Source organism: Gymnogyps californianus, chromosome Z (genome assembly GCF_018139145.2).
Source record: "Gymnogyps californianus isolate 813 chromosome Z, ASM1813914v2, whole genome shotgun sequence".
Classification (NCBI taxonomy): domain Eukaryota; kingdom Metazoa; phylum Chordata; class Aves; order Accipitriformes; family Cathartidae; genus Gymnogyps; species Gymnogyps californianus.
In genome coordinates, this window is record NC_059500.1 from 17,211,415 (window position 1) to 17,230,795 (window position 19,381).

General features: G+C 43.3%; 1 protein-coding gene across 1 annotated transcript in view; it reads right to left on the reverse strand.

Annotated features, from left to right (window-relative positions):
* The window catches only part of SEMA6A (semaphorin 6A), a 114,319-nt gene extending 95,235 nt beyond the window's left edge, over positions 1-19,084 (reverse strand). The window contains exon 1 of the mRNA XM_050912761.1: positions 18,887-19,084. The gene's annotated coding sequence lies outside the window, so the exon portion shown is untranslated. The remainder of the gene's footprint in view (positions 1-18,886) is intronic.
* Positions 19,085-19,381: the final 297 nt, after the last annotated feature.

Sequence of the window (19,381 nt, forward strand, 5' to 3'; positions counted from 1 at the left end):
TAGGGAGCAGTGAGTGAGCAGATACAAATCACCTGGGGGTCCAGCCATCTGCCTCTCACCCTACCAGATCCGAGGATCTCAGCTTTAAACCTACTTCCCACCTCAGCAAAAAAACGTGTTTTACCCTTGGCAAATGTATGTCTACATAGGACACTCTTCATTTGCTGGGTAAAAAGGCAACCTTTCCTATCCCAGGCTGGGTTGTTTTGTTTTTTTCCCTTTAAGAAAATGGCAGCTGCCTGAAGCTGCTCAAGAAGGCTGAAATGGTTAAAGTAATCTTGAGGGAGAATTAGGAAGCAAAGTGCAAGTAAGGTGGTCAAAAGTGTGTAATAAATGCTATTTAACCTCTGACTGTCATTCATCATGGATGTCACTGAGCATGTGTAGCATACACAAAAACGTTAATTTCACAAAAGTCCTTTCCCACATGGCTTTTTTTGCTTCTAAATTGTAAGTTTGGCCTGGGTTAAGCTTTACTTTTTTTTAACTATATTTCATTATCTGGCTTAGAAGGAACAAAAAATTATTTTACAAACTTTATTTCAATGTTGATAAAGCATAATACAAACTCAGCAATTGCTTACCAAATCTTTTCCCTCAAGACCACCCTGAAACTCTAAACAAGTCAAAAGGGCCACACTAAGAATAAATATCAAAGACATTGCCAACTTCATCTTTCTATTTAATTAGCGGACAAGCTCATTAGCAGAAGAGCTGTACAGGAGAGTATGCCTGCAGCCCTTGCTCACATCAAGGATTGTGGAGAAGTAGGTTGCAGTCACACATGCAGAAGGCCGCCCAGCGCTGGCAGCAATAGCAGTAGATGGCAGAACTGGGGACAGGGAAGTCTGTCCTCTAATGAAGGCAAAACTCTGCAGCACACTGTGCTGTAAAGTGAGATTTGGCATCTTTGGGCAGAAGCCAAATAATGGATTCAACAGCACAGAGCACAACTGGCAGAGCACATCCTTGCTCCATTAACCGGCTATATTTTCTGCATGAGGAAGGAGCGGGTAGGAAAGACAACCCATGTCCTCAGCATCCGAACGCTGTCTTGTCCCACAGAGCACTGCACCATGAACAACTCAACACAGACACGGGTGGTAAACAATCACTACCATCAGAAAACATATGTGATATATGTGTGTGTGGGAGGGGGTGAGTGTCTGTGCCTAGTCTGCGTGGGGTGGGGCGGGGTAATTCACAATGCAGCCATGGCAGCCTGCTTCTGGGTTCAAACAGCCTGTCACTGAGCAGCACCGGTTAAAACTTAGTTAGATTTTAGTACTTGTTCAGCACGCAGCAACTAATACTCACAAAGTGCTCCAGGAACCAAAAAGACTGTTTGTCTGAACTAAAGGCAGTTCACTGCAGCCTCTCCAAGCAGGAGCGTGTCCACCTAATTACTGCTGGGACATTGTCAAGCACATTTTAGCTTAAAATACAAACAAAATCTTCATTTACAATAATTTGAGGATTTCTTCAACTCTTTTGTATTGAGAAAATAAAATTTGGGGGACTTGAGGAGTCACAGCTGTTACTAATCAAATTTATTTAAGAGAGTAACGTGAAACAGCATGTTTGTGAAAGTTCATAATCACAGCAGAATTAAATCATTTTTACAGAGCATTTATTTGAAAAGTTCTGTACACAAACTTTGAATATGGCAAAGAATATTTCCCTCGCAGTTTAGGTTTGATTTCATTCCTGGAAACTGCTATAAAAATCCTGCTCGCTTGCAGCAGGGTTCTTTATTTACACTCAGTTTTAGTTTTAAGACCTGTGACAAACACCAGATTGCTCACGTTCATCACGATGCAGGCAGAGCCGCCACACATACTGCCCTGCCTCCTGGTACTACCCGGCCAGCATGCTGCACTCCTGGCTCCCTCCGGAGCAGCTGGCTCAGCAGGTTTTTCCTCTGCGGACATCCAGGTCCGGAGCTGGAAAAGGGGCTTTGAACTTCACACACCTCCTAGCACATCAGCAGTTACAGCCACAGCGTGACAATCACACCTTAAAATGATGATACTTGTGCCGATGTTATTCTTCCCCTACTACAAAGACCAACCCTATACTCATTGCCTGCAGAAAGACAAGTCCTGTTCACCTCAACAAGAGTTTTGGGTCCAGCAGAGACCTGGGGGCCTCCCGCCTCCACAGCTATCAGCTTCTCCCTTTCCCCTCCCCACCCACAAAGGCCCTCTATTCAAAAACACATGCTGACATTTTTTTAAAAATGTATAATATATCAAAATCTAACTTTTAGCGATTTTAACCTCTGTGTTGAGCTAGGCTTTTGCTTCCCTGCTAAGGCTACCAACAATTTTCCTAAATGGTGCCAGGTGCAGGGATTGTTTTTTAAAGGAAGTTTTACTAGTTCAGTGGAAACTGGCCAAAAGCTGTGAACTTGTTCCAGCCAGCTGACCAGCCAGCTGCAAAGGGTAATGCCAATGCCCTTCCCTCATGGTTGCAAACATGTCAACTCACCGTTGGCCTGGCAGCAAAGAGATCATACAACCCATTAGCAGCTTCCCTCAAAATGCACATATTGTAAAGCCTTCTTCCACCTCTTTTCCCAAGATTTATTACAACAAAATTGCTTACTGTACTTCTTTTCAGTGCCTCTTCTCTCTGCACTGCTACGTGTCAATCTCTCTTCCCCACAGAAAAAACGCCTTTCCAAGCCAATCACTCAAGATGCTTGGCAATGATGGAAAACCTCCTTTTCTCCACCAATAGCTTGTAAGAGGAGTTGAAGGAGTCTTGTGAGATTTTCCAGGGCAAGGAGGAGGGTGTGGGGACGGAGGAGAGTCCCATCTGGGCTTTCTTCCTCCCCCACCTACCAAATTCTGTACGAAGGGTAAAGAAATCAGGCAGAGACAAACGATGTCACTTGCATCTCCCATGTGCCATCTGTTTTTTCCACTCCAAGCTTCCTATATACTTTAGACGGTGACAGCTCATCAGAAAGGAATCGTCCCACAGCATACCACCAGTTTGTAAGGCCAAGCGAACAATGAAATACAGCACTTTCATCCTGCCCTCCCCTCCTATACCTTGGCACTTTGGCTATCCCTCTGTACCCGTATGGATATATACCTACAGCTATTCCCTTAATCCCTCTGTTTCTAGAAACCTTCCACCCCTCAGCCTTGACCTTAGAGCTACTTTCCTTGCTCCCTATAACTATTTTTTCCTTACAAGTTACTCTACATATCTGTGTTTGTCCCACCACTTGTGGGGGTAGTTGAGATGCAGCAAGAGCAGCATGGTACCACAGCTGTATCCGCTCATAATTTCAAGGTTTATGGGTTTTTTGTTGACTTACTCAGTCATGATGTTATCTTTTCAAAGACAATGTTTTTGAGAGATTAGACATACCAAAAGCACTGATATGCCTCCATAAATTTAACTTAATTAACTGGGGAACACCTATCAAAAAAATCTGTCTCTTCATTAAAATATTTTGAGTGAAGCTTCAGTCAAAAAAATGTGGTCAAGATAAAGTGATACCTCAACCTGGACCATCTTAGTGGTTTTGCTATGGGGGAAAAAAAAAAATAAATCTGCAAATTATTCATAGCTTTCTTGCAATCTCTCTCACAAGCTCACAGAACAGGCATTAACATGACATATAAACTTTTCCAAATATTATTAACACTTCAAAGACACCACAAATATTGAAGTAGATAAATTCTCTACTACTTACTCTCCTCCAATGTTTCCTTCAGCAGGACAACACAGCTTCCCATCTTTTGCCTGCTGACTTAATGCTGAAAATATGCATTAGGTATGAAGTACTCGGTTCAAGAAGAGGGTTTCATTTAAACTGATAAAAAGTGAGGATTTTTCCTGCAATTAAGGGAGACATCTTGTCCTTAATTTTCCATTTAGTCTTGCAGGCTCCAGAAAAATGTTTAATCTTTTTATATCTCACACTATAACATAAAGTTGCAATGGAGTTTAAAGCAGAGAATGACAGCAGCGACTTTAAGACGTCCTAGTGTTTTCTAAGCCAAAGCCATGGCCAAAGACAGTGTCTTTGTTTCACACCTGTTGACGTCCATGGAAATACTGCATATGTTCCTAGGAGATCACAGGTTCCATCACGAGAGTGTAACATTACATTTCATGGACCATCCTACCTATTTCTTAAGAGATAATCAGTCTAGTTAGTATGAGCTGCCTTGTCACTCAGTGGCACCTCTGTTTCATCCTAACTGGTTTCACCACAGAGTTGCAGAAACCACCTTTCCTTGTCTGAATCAGCAACACTTGAGGTGGAGCTGGCAGCATGTCTACAGAGCCAGGGCTGCTGAGACACCACTCTCAGCAAGATGACTTGGTGCTACAACACATTCTCCATCTCTTCGCACCTTGTGTTGGTTGCACTGAAAATCCAATGCCCTCTCTGATGTACAACCTCCCTATTTTCCAGGCTATTCAGTGAGTATTCAAATGAGCTTGGGACAGATGCCTACAGAGTCTGTGGTTTGTACTGAGAAGAACTGGAAGCTTCCAGTCTTAACTTCTCCAAACCTGAAGTTACTAGGTTGCACACCTAATTAAACAAATGCCTGGTCTGAAAAGTCTGGTTTACCAGCAGGTAACAGGTGCGATTGAAGCAATCAGGCAACATCTTTATTTGCAGATGAATTTCCATGCATTACCAATGCATTTCCAGTGTATCACCTTCATGATGTACCCAGAAAGAAAGCTTGGTCTTTCATAATTCTTTTGGCACATCTGATTTATTTATGTATGCATTTGAGTTGTTTCTGTTCTAAGCCTCTAGACATTTCAGCCATGACACATTTTAAACACACACAACTCACTATTTTTAAACAAAAAAAGTGAGACCTGATCAGATGAGACTGAAGAACTGAGCACTTTCTTTGTGAACACACACCTTTCTTCTAAACATAATGCCAGCTGCTTGACAGCAGCTTTCCACCCAAGGCTCTGCCTAAAACCACCTGCAGGCTTGCAGATCTAAGACTGAGGCGTGGATTGAGTGGAGAGCAAAGGTGTGAACTGGGGTCAGAAGCAAGCATCTGTCCATAGAGCAATCGCAGGATGCAAATACAAACACGCCACCTTTTCAGAAAGGTCTTCCCCAGATGGGAGTCTGCTGTACCCTGGCAAAATGGATTCAGGGGAGGCACAGATTTAAAGCCCCAAGGGAAGTCAAGAGGCCCAAAATCAGCACATGAGCATAGCCATTTTGATCAGGCAGCTGTGCCCTTTGCTGATTTCTCAGCCTGTGTGGATCTCAAGAGACCAGCAGGAGTGGGAGCAGAATTACTCCAAAACATATAAAACTCTCTCCATGGGTATCTTGCTTTGAAGTAAAAAAACAAAAAACCAACCAACCAAAAAAACCCCATTCATGCTAACCCCTGCAAGTTCTTTTTGTTAAGACTTGAGCACTTGGGCTTGAGTCCTTAATGCAAAAGTAACTCTTGGATGGCTGAAAGAATCACTTCCAGAATCTGCATTTTACCTGTTCCAAATCCATAATATGACTATTGTTAAGAAAATGAAGGCTGAAAGATGCTGTGTCTCAAGCAAGACACAAATGAAATGGTTTAAAATAAGCACTGGGTTCACATGGGACTGACCTGAGGCAAAATCCAAATCCAAATGCACACTATTTCTCAAGAAGTTAAAAAAATTGATTGGAAAATTAAAATGGCCTTAGATTTGTGGGCCAAACCCATTCCTAGCTGATTTCTAAGTCACTTTTAAAATAAAGAATTACTTGAATTACTATTTCTTTATTCTGCTAAACACTGGGACAACATACAGCTGCTACAGTCTATTTTTCTGCATCTTGCAAAAACTTTATATAATTCTAAATTCTGGAAGCTTTTTAAACATAAGAGTATTTAAATACTCTTTTGAGCTACAGAAAATATACTTCGTACAAGCAAGGTGAAGTGCTAGAACTAGTACCAGGAACTATTTAATAGCTTCAAGCAATTTCTACCCTGCTGTTTGAACAGGAGAAAAAAAAAAATATTGTTTAAAGGACATGGAATCTCTTTCTATCTTCCCTTCTCTCTCAAAAATCCAACTAATTTGCCTTAACTTAATCTGTGCTGTTAGCCTCCCTTCCCTGTGATTATTGAAGAATTAAGCAGTAAGAGAACAGGAGCTCAAGACAGACCAAGCAAATGTTAACCTGGGACACCGTTTTGCTAATATGCACAGCCACTGTTTCTGCTCACTGCAAGTTTTATTATTTTGTGTTCAACTGGTTGCACTTGTAGAGTTTGATTGTCTTATCTGTCCTGTAGGGCTGAGCAAAACGGTGCAACCACTGAAACTAAACATGAATTTATTTTCTGTAAAAGCAGGGCTGAGACATGAAAGCTGTGAAAGAATCTTGTTAGCAATTCCTTGTGTAGGCAGCATGTCTCACTTTAATCATATGCATTACGGCCTTTACCCATCATTGCGAATTCACTCCTAGAGGTTTTCTGCACATCAGTTTGGCTAACCCACTTTCTAACGTCTCTGTATCTGTATAAAAAAGCTGAAAACTATATTGCTTCTTATACTGCAAACAGCAAGACAACACAGACACACACAGACAAAATCAGTGCCTTTGAAGAGCATGGCTTGTGTCCATCATTTCTTGTTCTTGTTCCATGTTTTTCACTACCCTCGTTATCATCTGGATGCCTGAAGCATCTGCACTGAGATTTTGAAACACAAGAGGGCAGGCTACATGCAAAGGAAAAAGCACAGTGCATTTTCCTATTCGTTTTCACAACGCAAATAGCCCAGTTGAACAGGCTGTGGGAAAACTTTAAAAGAGAAGCATTTCTTGCTTTCAGCATTAAAAAAATGTGATCAAGCTCTTCTTCTGTTTCTCTAGACAGTATACTGTTAGTTATAGCTGTACCCCTGCATTTAGAAACTGTGTCAAAAGGTGACAGGTCTTTTTCTCTTGAAATGTGTAGCAATTTCTAAGGCCGCTATGTAACGGTAAGGAAAGTTACTTGCCCTCTTTCCAGGCTTTGACATGCAATCTAATGAAAATGCAATGGATTCTCTCTCGGTAAATTCCACCCATTGAAATCTTTAAGGCCCTCAGCCCATAAATGTATTTCGGTATATGTGTTGTGTTCATTCTTACACAACCCTGTTTTTTAAATGCGGGTAAGTTGCTAGAGCAGGCTGTCATACGATGGTTGTCTAGAAGTAGGCAGCACAGCTGCGAAGTAGCACTCCAGCCCCCCTACTAACATGTTCTCTGCTGGTTTACTGTTGAGAAATTTCCAGTACTAGACTCTTTGAAGCTAAAATATCAATTCAATGTACAGATGCCATTACAGTACAATGCCTTCTTGATGGTTTTGATATGCTCATGAGTTAATTTCCTCCAAAAATTTAAAATTTCAGTAATTAATGACTCCTGCTGAAGTCAAAAAGGTTTATGTCACTGATATGAACGAGTCAGCAGTTAGCTTTTCTAGACAAATCCCATGCCTGGTGAAATAAATATGGACGTGCAATCTGAAGCAAAACTGTGCCCTCATTTTTCTGTTTGATGTTAACAGATCATTAGATCCTGCTAACCCATATTTTTATGCCTCAGCCCAGCTCCTCTGCACTTATCTACGAGAGCAATGTAATTGTTTTGATGACATATTCATGTAAGCCAAGGCAACTTGTTTGAATAAAGGTTTACAGCTGGGTGTCCAGATATTTGGATCTTGGGAGTCTGGCACAAAGGAGGAGGTCAGGATTAGTCCTTCTAAAAAAACCAGGGGTTTAAGCATCCGTGTAGGTGCTCCAGGTTTTGAAAAGTTATTTAAGTTCTTTGACTGTGACAACAATGAATTCTTTCATCTGTTTCAAACTAAAACAGATTACTGACATTTATGGCAAAAAAAAAAAAAAAGAAAAAAGTCTAAAGAACTGATTTGCTATTCAAGGTAAATCAATGCAAGCATTTTTACAGACCCCTTCTCCGACATTAGCAGTCATTATACAGTCTACATTTCAACCCTTCTGCAGCACATCACCAGCATTTAGTTGCACCAACATGTTATCAGAAAGGGCCTGGCTGAATTGCCTCTCTCACATAAACAACACCTGAGTTGGGTGCTATTTGGGTTTTTTTTGCAAATGATGTTACCGCCAGGACTTCAGCTACAAAAGAGAGCTTATGGCACACACAGATGAACACAAACAAAAATAACTGGTCAAAAATGTAAAGGGTGCACCGAAAAGGAATTAGAATTTGCGTGTCAGGGAACTTACTCTATTCCACACTTTGCCTTTTATTTTCGAAGTTTTTCTCTGATGGATACTTTAACATATGTATGTAGCACTCTAAGAAAAATGTTCTGACAAATCAAAACTGCATTATTCTCACAGTCAGCCAGTCAGTCACCAGCCTTCATCTCACACCTTCAGGCTATTAGCTCCAGGTTGGCTAAATTTGCCTTTCGGACTACACATGCTGTTGAACAAGCACAGGATCTTTTTTTTTTTTTTTTATCTTGGGAAAGGAAGTGTTCTGGCAGTATCTCTAGGTCTTATGCTTAGAACAGGATAAAGCAAAAAAGACAACACCACCCTACAACATACGCGTCTCGTGACGGAATTACTCAGTGTATCTGAACATGCTGAACTTCCCTACAACAGAATTAAAAGGAAACACCTTGCAGATAATAATGAAAAAGTGTAGTAGCTCATGCAAAAAATCTTTCCTCTTCCCACAACAGCTCTTTAAGGATTCAGTTCTTAATTTCTTTTTAAAGAAAAACAAATTCCTATTCAAATTCAAGAATAATTTCACCGGGTGAGGAAAAAAGCATCCCAAAGAATCACTAGAAAAAAGTTGGTCTTACTTCTTCGTGAAACCTGAAAAGACTCTCCTCTTTAATTCCTTTCCAAGGACAAAAAAAATTCTGTGCAATGTATTTCTATAAAAGAAAGTCTTACTGCATGGACATAGTTCTTAAAAAATACGTTATATAATCACCCTCTTATAACAGACTACAGCAGATTTAAAAAACTAATTTAACTGTGGTCATGTCTGATTAATATGGTTAGGATTAGTAAGTTGTAATTGCAAAAGCTGTGCATTTGTAATTAATAAGTACAAATTATTCAGAAGTGGAATGGGTTGAACACTATTAGAAGTTTATACACGTAGTACCAAATTCTGTTCATACAGAAAACTAAATTCAAAAGTTGATTTTAATGCATGATGCCCTTCTTTCATTAGAGAGCTATGATGAAAAGCCAGTACTATAAAGACTATGACCCGAGGTTCAAGATTGCAGTTAAACAGCCTGTGATCCTCTCTATATAATAAAAAAAGCATTTTGAATCAAATACCAGGCTGCATTTAGCCATGCTCATGGCGTGAAGTACTACTCAAGAAAGATAATCCCATGGGACTCAACCTCTACTTTGCCATCAGGTGACAGACACTGGGCTGTACCCTGCACGTAGAGCAAGTAGCAGAAGAGCTGCTCCAGACAGCACAAAGGCATCCCTTCCCATCTTTTTCCTTGCTCTGGCGTTTTGGGACAGGATGCAGTAGTATCCTCCTGGCCTGTGCCAGTTGGAACCGCGGCATTTCCCACGCAGACCCAGGCGCCCAGGCCAGGGCTCCCGCCGCCCTCCCATCACTCCTCCCCATCCACCCACCCCAAAGGACGAGCGGGCAGGGGCATACTCTGCCCACACCTGGGGACCGGCGGCAGGCACCAGGGACAACTTTCCTCTTTCTCAGGTCCCTTCGTGAGCATGCAGCCCAAGCCAAACTTTATCCTTCCAGGAATATTCAGGCAGTAAGATGCTATTCAACACGTGCAAGATTTGCAAAGCAAACTCCGTAACATTGCTAAAAAGACAGAAATGTAACAATTAGTTTCCCAGAAATTATTATTTTCTTTCCTTGATGAGATTTGTACATTTGATGCTAAGATTCAGCTGCTTGGGGATGCAGAAGAACTTTTATGACCAACCATAAATAAACTGAAAGAACTATATTGAACTATAAATGGAGTAAGGGCTTGTTGCTGAGGTGTTCACTAGAAACTCTTCTTTACTCTCTAACAGGAACAAGACTGGGCCTCTACACTGAATATACAATCACTTATCACTCACTTCCCTGTTTATTGGAGGTAAAAAATAAATAATAAGCAATAAAAATCATGAATTAATGTTAAAGAGCGTACAAACCTACCTTACAGAACTGCTTAAATTTATTTCTATACAGAGTGATTCTATACCTAACCTGAAACTAAATGGAGTACAAGAAATTCTGAGAAGAAAAAAACAACTGAATTTGTACCTCCACAGCTTTCGACCTAAGATATTTTTCCACTGTAACAATTTTCTTATGCAATCATGAGCTCCCTTCCAAAGGGAACTACAAAATGACCAGGGCATATTATTTTGTTCTATCAGACTGTCAATCTGCTAGATACATGCACATTGTGAGTTTAACAGGAAAAAGGCTGGGATTAATTTCATGTAAAATATGCATGTACAACAGAGTACGCAAAAGCCAGACTATAAAACAGAAACTTTCATACTATGTGACAGTATAAAATTACAAATACAGATTTACTATGCATCTACCAGGAAACAAAGCTTTGTCATCTTTAAAATTCATATGACATTTTTGGACTTCAGTTTGTTCAGTTGGTAGGACTCCTGAGGGTGGATTACAAATAACAGGCACATATTCTCAATCTGCTTGTTGATCTCACTTGAAAAATTGGTACAATTGGGTAGTAAAGTCCCAAGCTGAAGCTTTAAAACTCATCTTTGAATGCAAGCTAACCATCTGAAAGTAAAAAAGTGGCTAATTTTCCAGATTACTTCCAATTATACTGAATTCTTTAATCTAAACTGCACAGCTTTTAACATGATTCTTTGCTTGATGTGAATATTCAAGGCTTTTTTTTTTTTTTGTGAATAGACGATACGTATCAAGCTTATCTGTGCAAGAACCAAATTGCTTTATTAGAACTGGAGGGAAAACACTTAATTCTGGAGACACTGTAATGTAAAGTGCAAAAGAAATGGGATTTAAGTATCTGCTAAAACATGTGGCTGACTTCTGCTCACACAGAAGTGATGAAAATTTTTTCTCAATGGGAAAAGAAAAAGGAGACCATGATTTGCTTAGTGAAAGATGTTTATGCATTATTTTATATTACGCATAACTGACAAAACAATTAATATTCAGCACTACATTGACAAGTCAGTCTTCCAGTTACTTTCCTGTTAGACCTATTTACTACTTTACTATGTTCCTCATTTGTCAAAAAAGCTATCTCCTACTACTCACAGCTCCCCATTTCTGAAAGTATGCATGTTTTAATGCTGAATTTGTGAACAGATATTGAAACATTATTAAAAAAAAATACTGCCAATGCCAACACAGTTCTGAAAGAGCACTAGTTCTGTCTGAAAAAAGTTTATTTCCCCTTTTCTACTTTGTAATTCAAGCTGCTCTGCAGCTAACAAAAGGGTACTTATTGTCATTTTATTAAATTTAAGGTAACAATAAACATTAACTCAGTCTCAAACATGATGTCATGCTGTATGTGGCTAGGTTAAAAGAGAATGTAAAACAAATTACCTGTATTGCTTAGGAAACCCTAAATGCCCTAATTTACCCAACCATTTATCAGCAGAACTAATGAAAAGCCTTTTTTGCTTTTGCAATGGATAAAGGTGGCCATTAGTCTCTGAAGTGTACAATTTTACCAGCAAGACACAACAAAAAGCAAATCTTGGGAGTAAATATCAGCTGGACGTTCACATAACAAGGTCCAGAGAGACATATCCAGAAGTTTCCTCTCTCAGTCCAACTCTGAATAATGTTGGATGCTGTTCTCTGTTCCTTCAGAGCTCTTCTACTGCCAAAATAACTGCAAGGCTTGCAAGTCCGAGTATATCTCAAGCCTTTCCCAAGGCACCCCAACACTATCTGAGGCACTGAAACTATGGCAACCGAATAAGAAAGCAGCTTCCATGATTAATAGATGAAGATCCCAGCGACAGTGCCTAGCTAGGCCATAATTCAGGAATGCAGGAGGAATTAGCATAGAATCCATCTCAATCTACCAATAAAAAGTAGATTTCGAAAGGCATCAACAAAACAGCAATTTTTTTTCTGCTAAAAAAAAATATACTATAGAACTATAAACTATTCAAATTCTCATTAACATTTCAATGAATGGCTGCCTCGAGTGCAAGTAATGGATAAATGTTCATGAACAATAGCGAAGGAACCAACATAGCAAATTTCCCATCTGACTATCAAAGCCATACATAGGAATACTCAATATATAGAACATCTGAGCGAAGCTGAGCAGACGAAGATAAGAAAGTAGAAGTAATGTTTGCTGCAGTCGGGAATATATTTGGACACAGTTTTTCCCATTGTGTTGGGGATTCATATGAAAGCGTACTTTTTCCATCCACTGAACTGGAACACTTGACTATATCTATTATATACCCTACACATTTTCATTACTAGAAGGCCCTGTGAGTCTGTCAGGGTCATTGCAAAATTAATGAGGATTAAGAATACCTTTTTTTTAAGCGCATAATCAAACTTCCACTATTATCTCCAGTAAAAATACTAGTATTATAGTCCTCATCCACTAGATGGTCTCAGACTAAGGTGAAAGGGCATAATAAAAATATTCTTTATTTCTTTCCACTTGCATTAAGTTTTCACTAAAGGCAATTGGCTACAGAGATCATAAAAGCATAGGAATGGGTTTTTTGCCTGTATCACACAAAGCATATAACCCTGCAGTCAAGGCTCGGCTTTACCTGGGGAGGGTGAGGGAGAAGGAGCCAAAGGCTTCCCATACCAAGGACCGCACACATGCTGCCATGTTGCCCGATGTGCTGCAATGCCGTGCGTCTGCGCCCAGAAACTCTTTAACTTCAGCACTGCATGAATGTTGTAAAACTATATTTCTGCAGAAAGCTCCTCAGTAGCCGTTTTGTCGGTAGCTTAAAAAAAAACAAACCCAAAATGGCATGGGGTAGTCCATGATATGTGAATTTCAAGTATCTAGTATAAATACTCTATCTAGAAATGCCTATTATTAACAATACTTTTAAAGGAAAGGTCATCACTGAATGTAGTGAATTACCATATGTCTTCACTCTAGAGACACAGCAACTGGCAGTTCTGTTAATAGCTGGTTTATCTACTTCATTTTACATCTCTATTTCAGCCACTAAAGAAACACTTTAGGGCTTGGGGAAAAATTCTTTTCATACAAAAATGACTCTGTTCACACAGAGCATAGTACACCGCTCCTTTTGGCTGATAAATAACTATAGTTCTATACTGGGAAAGACTTGAAGAGGTTTTGCAGCGAATTATGAGATAATTCATATTGGGTTTTTCTCATTTTCTTCTTCCTTTTTTGAAAGCTGTTTTTTTTTTAAAGTGAATCTACTTCCTTTTTTTATTAAACTATAGCTGGAGCTAAACTTTAGATTTCAGAGGGCATAAGTTTGGCAGCCTCATTTATGTTCATCTGGTGCATGAAAGCTGCGAATATGATTATTTTATGGGGGGAAGCATAGATCTCTCATCCCCTTCTCTATTTCCAGTAGCCTCACTATTAACTGTTAGCAGCCTTTATAAGTCTGAAGCGACAAAAACTGCAAATGGCTCTGTGCCTGTCTTTCAATGAACCCCTCCTAGGACTTCCAGAACACCCTGATGTTGTAGGTGCACACCTCTTTTCTTCTAATTTTTTTTCTCCCTCAGTTCCCACACCACATTTAATTTTGAATCCTTTCACATCTTCCAGCTGCTAAAATAGGATAGGCCAACGAGCAGCTTGGGAACTCCAGAAGACACACAGGAGATGCAGTATCTGTAATTGTAACACAGTAGGTGGCACTCTTCCCTTCAAATCCTAAAGCAGTGCCTTGGAGCTGTGCTGCCATACTTGACATGTTGCAATCAAGACCCAAAACCAAAGCATCGTTCACCATGGACAATTAAAGATCCCTTAACACTGTATAAACGTGAACATTCAGTTATTTCCATGGCCATAGGGAATGGTTTAGTTGTCTCTCAAGACAACACATAAAGAAAATAAAGACATGCACTCTGGTCTGCCAGGTTTGCATGTGAACTGGGGAAGCACACTTCTGCCTTCATAGACCCTATGCACATCTAAGCTGTTCCTCACTCAAGAGACTGGTGCAACAGGCCAAAAATAAAAATATTCCTATACAGAGGTGTCAGGCTCAGGCTTTCCCCCAGCTGCTTGTTTCTGCCTTTGAGCACTGTTCATGGTTGCTGTATGCTGTTGATCCAGCAGCTGGACTCCATGCTACTACTGACCGTATCTTACTGCCAAAATCATCTCTGTGTATGCCTCACCCATCTCAGAGTAATCCTGATACACAGAATCAATGAGCATAAAATGCTCAAACGGTCACCAGTAAAAAGCATTGCTTATTGCTCTTATTTTTCTGTCACCCTGTCAAGACAAAGCCTGTCACAATTTGTCAGACACAACTTGCTCCGTAACACACAGACCTAGGTCTGACTTAACACTGAAGGTTGATCCAGAGCGAATGTACTCGCACCATAGCTTCAGGTCCTCACCAAGTATTGATTCCCAACAGAGAACACTATTTTCAGATTGGGGCGTAAACATGAAAAAAAGTCCCTATTTGAGTAATATTTCAGCAACTGCCTTTGCTCTCAGAAGATTACTCAGGCAAGTAAGGCTTTGCTGGGTGAGCAAAGCTTACTTGGATGAATGAGACTGGGAAGGATAAGGGCTAAAGATTTACCTCCTCAATAAATGAATAGTAAGAGGTAAAATACTGCAGCATCTGTATCAAATTAGGATAGTGAAAACTTCTCTTTTAGTACGGTTCAACTTTTCTCCAGCCTACGCTGTGTCAAACAGAGTTGAATGCTATTTTCCAGAATTTACCCGGTTGTTTGTTTTCAGCACTCTGCTATAGTGTATGGGAACCAGGTACTATACACAAAACATTTGTTTGGGTAGTATAACAATGTGTTCTTGCAAACAAGTTGGATGCTGGGCATGTATTAGCTCAGGTCAATTTAATCCTAAAACATTTTATGTCTCCCCTGCTGTAAACCATGTGAACTCCTTTCATGTGTATTTATGTATGGCTCTTCAAAACAAGATGACAAATTTCCCCTTCCCTTCACAAAACATGCACAAGCAAGTTCACAATCACCTACTTCCTTTTTAATGCAAACAGTCCCAGTCTGGATTTATCACAGGTCATTAATTTGATCTCTCTCCTTTTCTTTTTCTTTTTTTTTTCCTTTTCAAAAATTCAATGAAGGCAACTCCTCATCCTTAGCCCGACCTACCTCCTTCTTCAGACTTAAACTCCAATAACTGCGATCCTCTATTTACAAACCTTAAGACGGGACTATGACTAACACTCACTTTCATCTTTAAGTAGCGAGAGATGTTAGCTAGTCGTGTTTCTCACAGATGTTAGTGCCCGATTATTTTTGGTTCAAGTACTATGAGTTCAGTTGATAAGGTTGGTTTTGCCATTAAGTAAGAATATACAGTTTTAATGTAGACTAATTGAGAGTACATAAAACATCTGTGACCATATGATTAATCTTCCCTGAAAGTATTCACCCATGCTTCAAGCATTTGATTCCTACTACATGAAAAGCAAATGTTGCAAAAATACTTTATGGTATTACTTACTATTTTAAAATTCATTTAGCATTCAGACAGAAACCTCATCTGGGCATTCTGCTCCTGAACTAAACTTCCATGAAAGCCAGAGATTTTCCCCCATGAAGAGTGGCGGAGAACAGAGATGAACGTTTTTATGCATTGGAAATTGTTTGGCTTTAAAGAGATAGTATATATTCTCTTTGTCTTCTACCTTATGAGAAGCTACTATGTTAAAAACGGGTTCCTTTTAGATAAAATTATACCCTAGACAGTGAAATGCCTTGGCAACTGTACTTTTTAAGAGTGACAAATCTTCCCGATCTTACTGAAGCTAGTATTTGCTTTCAACCACATACGAGAGAATTCCATGAAGAAAGGGGTTTGCTGGAGCAGACCCAAATTTCCTCACAATACACTAGATTAGTCTCATTAAAAAAAAAACCCAGAAGTTAACCAGAGCAAGATCATTTTGCTTCTCTGGTCTGAAAACAAATGGCAAAGGAAGCCCTGAACATGATAACAGCTGCATAAATCTTACTCTGAGAGAAATGCCACAGACTCCTCAAAATCTCCAGGAGTTCTGTGATTAAAAGAGCCTGACTCTGCTGGACTTTCTCACTTTGATGCCAAAGGATTTACCCGCCAAGTAAAGATTACTTGGATGAGAATGGCTCACTGGATGACACTTAAACAAATAGAAACCAAAAGCAGTCACTGAACTAATTTTTGCAAAGACAGGGAAAATCATGCCTTTAGTTACTATCTTTGAGGTTAGCTTAATAATTAATATCGTTGCTGGATGATATGAAACACAAGTTAGCAGAATCTATGTCATAATAAGCCCCCACATGCAGCCCTGTGACAGAAGACGGTTGTGGACATTTAGCTCTTCGGTATTTACAACACCTGCAAGCCGTGTGTGCTCCTTTGGAAAATCAAGCATTCACCTTGCAGAGACAGGAATTAGCATCTTTTACAATTTATCACAGAGCTGACTAAAGCCTTTATTTTTGCCGTTCTATTAGAGAAATAATTTTCTGTCTACAGCAGCTAGAGATCCGTGCTGCACACACGCTGGCACAAGCGCGCATGTTTACAAACTTCAAAAGCAGCAATCAGCTCGGGAGAGAAACAGGAGAACAAATTTCCCTCTGAACAAGCGGTCAAGGTTAGAAAAAGACAGAGCCATTTGCCTAAGGAAAACCCAGCAGTTACCGCCTTGCGACTCACCCTGGGAAGAGCCAGGCAGGACAGAGGCGCTGGCGGCCGGCAGAAGGGCATCTCCGCTGCAACTGACCGGGCTTCAGCTTCAGCCTCAGCCACGCTTCCCCCGCCAGCCCCCCATCCGCACGCCGGCCGGAGCCACCCCCGGGAAACGCCTCCCTCGGGCAGGAAGGAAGGAAGGAAGCAAGGAAGGAAGCAAGGAAGGAGGGGGCGGTGGGACGGCCGAGCCCTCGCAAGAAGCAGGTACTTTCTCCACGCGTGATGGAGGAGACCCAAACTTTTCGCCGCGCTCCCCGGCGGCGGAGCGCAGGGCGGTGCTGACGCTTCAGCCGGCCCCAGGGGCTGCCCGAGCCGCCGCCGCCCCCCCCCCCGCGGCTCGGCTCCGCGTCCCCAGCGCACCGCCGGCAGGAGCACAGCCCGGGGGGGGGGGGTCCTGCGGGCTGCCGCTCCCGCGGAGCCGCAGCCACGGCTCCCAACGCACCTTGCCCTCAGCTGGGAGCCTTCGCTGCCCATGAATACACGGGGACGGGGCGTGTATGCGTGTAGGGGGGGAATCCCGCCCCTCCTCAGCATCCTGCCCCCTCCTCAGCACCAACGGCACGAAGCCGCCCCGCTCCCGGCCCCCGTCCGGCCTCCCCGCGCCCCGCCGCCGGCTCCGGGGCTCGCCGGCGGCGCGGGGCGTCGCGCCGCCAGACCGCAGCCCCTCCGGGAGGGCTGGCCGAACAGGAACTCCTTTGTGCCGGCCGGCCCTGATATTCCCCTTTAGAAAAACTTTTTCTTTTCCGCTGTTTCTCCCGGCTCTCCCGGGGCCGGAGGGAGGAGAGGGGCTGAAGGAGCGGCCGGGCAAGGGTGCGGGCAGAGGGAGAGGAGCTGGGCTGCCCCGCGATGGTCCCCGCCCGCCGGGCCGCCCCGAGGGGTCCGGTCTCCCCCGGGCTCGGCGCCGGGGCCAGCTCGCCTGCCCTGCGCCCACCAGCCGGGGCGAAGCGGCTGGCAGAGCCACCGGCCGGCGGGGAGCGGCTGGCGGCGCCCGGCGGAAAGGGGCGGGGAGCAGCCCTGCCCGAGAGCCGCCCTTCTACCCGGGGCTGCGGGAGGGCAGCCGGCAGCCCCTCTCCGCTGCGGCCGGGGCGGAGGGGAAGGCGGCCGCTGTCCGCGGGGAGCGGGGCGGGGAGGGGAGACGGCGGCCCCAGCCCACGGTCGCGAACAAAGCCCGCGGCAGCACCGGGGGCTGCGCCGCAGGAGAAGTTTCCTCGGTTCCCGGCTCCTTCCCCTAAAACGCAACCCCAGCCTTGGGGGGGGAAAAAAAAACCACTAAAAAAAAGAAAAATAATATAAATAAATAAATAAACCGCAACCCAGCTACCCCGCATGGAAGAGCGGAGACCGCGAGGTTACGCCTCTGCACGGAGCGCCCACATTGTCCCTGTAACAAAGACACCCTCCCCCGACCCAGCCCCACACGATGCCCGGCGGCCCCGGGGTAGGCGGGCGGTGGCCCGGCCCCAGCCCCGCCGAGCGGCGTCCCGCGGCGCCCCGGCGGGCGCGACCCCCTGCCGCCGGCCCGCTGCGAGCAGGGCTCGGGGCTGGGGAGGCGGAGAGGAGCCGGAGCACCGCGCATGCAAGCCGTGCCAGGGGGCTAGGGAGGAAGGCTAACACGTTAAGCAGCTGGGGGGGGGGGGGGAAGGGGGGAGAAAAAAAGAAGAGAAAAAGAAAAGAAAGGCGAAACCACGAGATGCCTGGAAAGTGGCAACAGTAAGCGCAGCGTGTGCACTTGCAGGCGGCTCTTCTCCTCCCTAGGCGCTGCAAACGCTGTCGAGACAGCAGCAGCCAGCCTTAAACCACACACCATCCTCGCTCCTCCCGAGCCTGCCGGGGCGGCCCGGGAGCCTTCCTTTCCGAGCAACGCCAAAACATCAGGTAGGGATACGGACGGGGGAGTACTGTACCTTTTCGGTGCATGTATCTGGGCAGCTAGAGGACAGAACTAGCTGATGTAGTGTCCCATTTAGTAATCCATTTAAGGGGATCTCTCTGGGAAACTGGAGCCACTCTCTCCTTTGCAATCCTTTGTCATTACTACATGTGTGCTTCCCGGGGGATGGAATATTTAGTATTTCTACTTTCTGAATTGCAAATGCAATTTGTTCATTTCCAATGATGGGCGAAAAGAGGGGAGGGAACAGGGAGAAGAAGGAGAAAAAAAAAAAAAAAAGCGTTAGCAACTCCTCTCCAGACCCAAATTCCACTACGGTTCCACTCCAGTAAGTCCCCTTCAGTGGCGCCTCGGGAGGTAAGTCATTTCGGGGTTTCCTGCTGCTCCCTCTCTACCAAAAGTGCTCCCGGTGTGACGGCTGCTTCAGGAAAACTCCTAGGCTGGAGGCACTCGCCGTGCCACGGCAGGAAAGCGCAGTCGCTCCTCGCCCCGGGCTGCCGGGCATTGG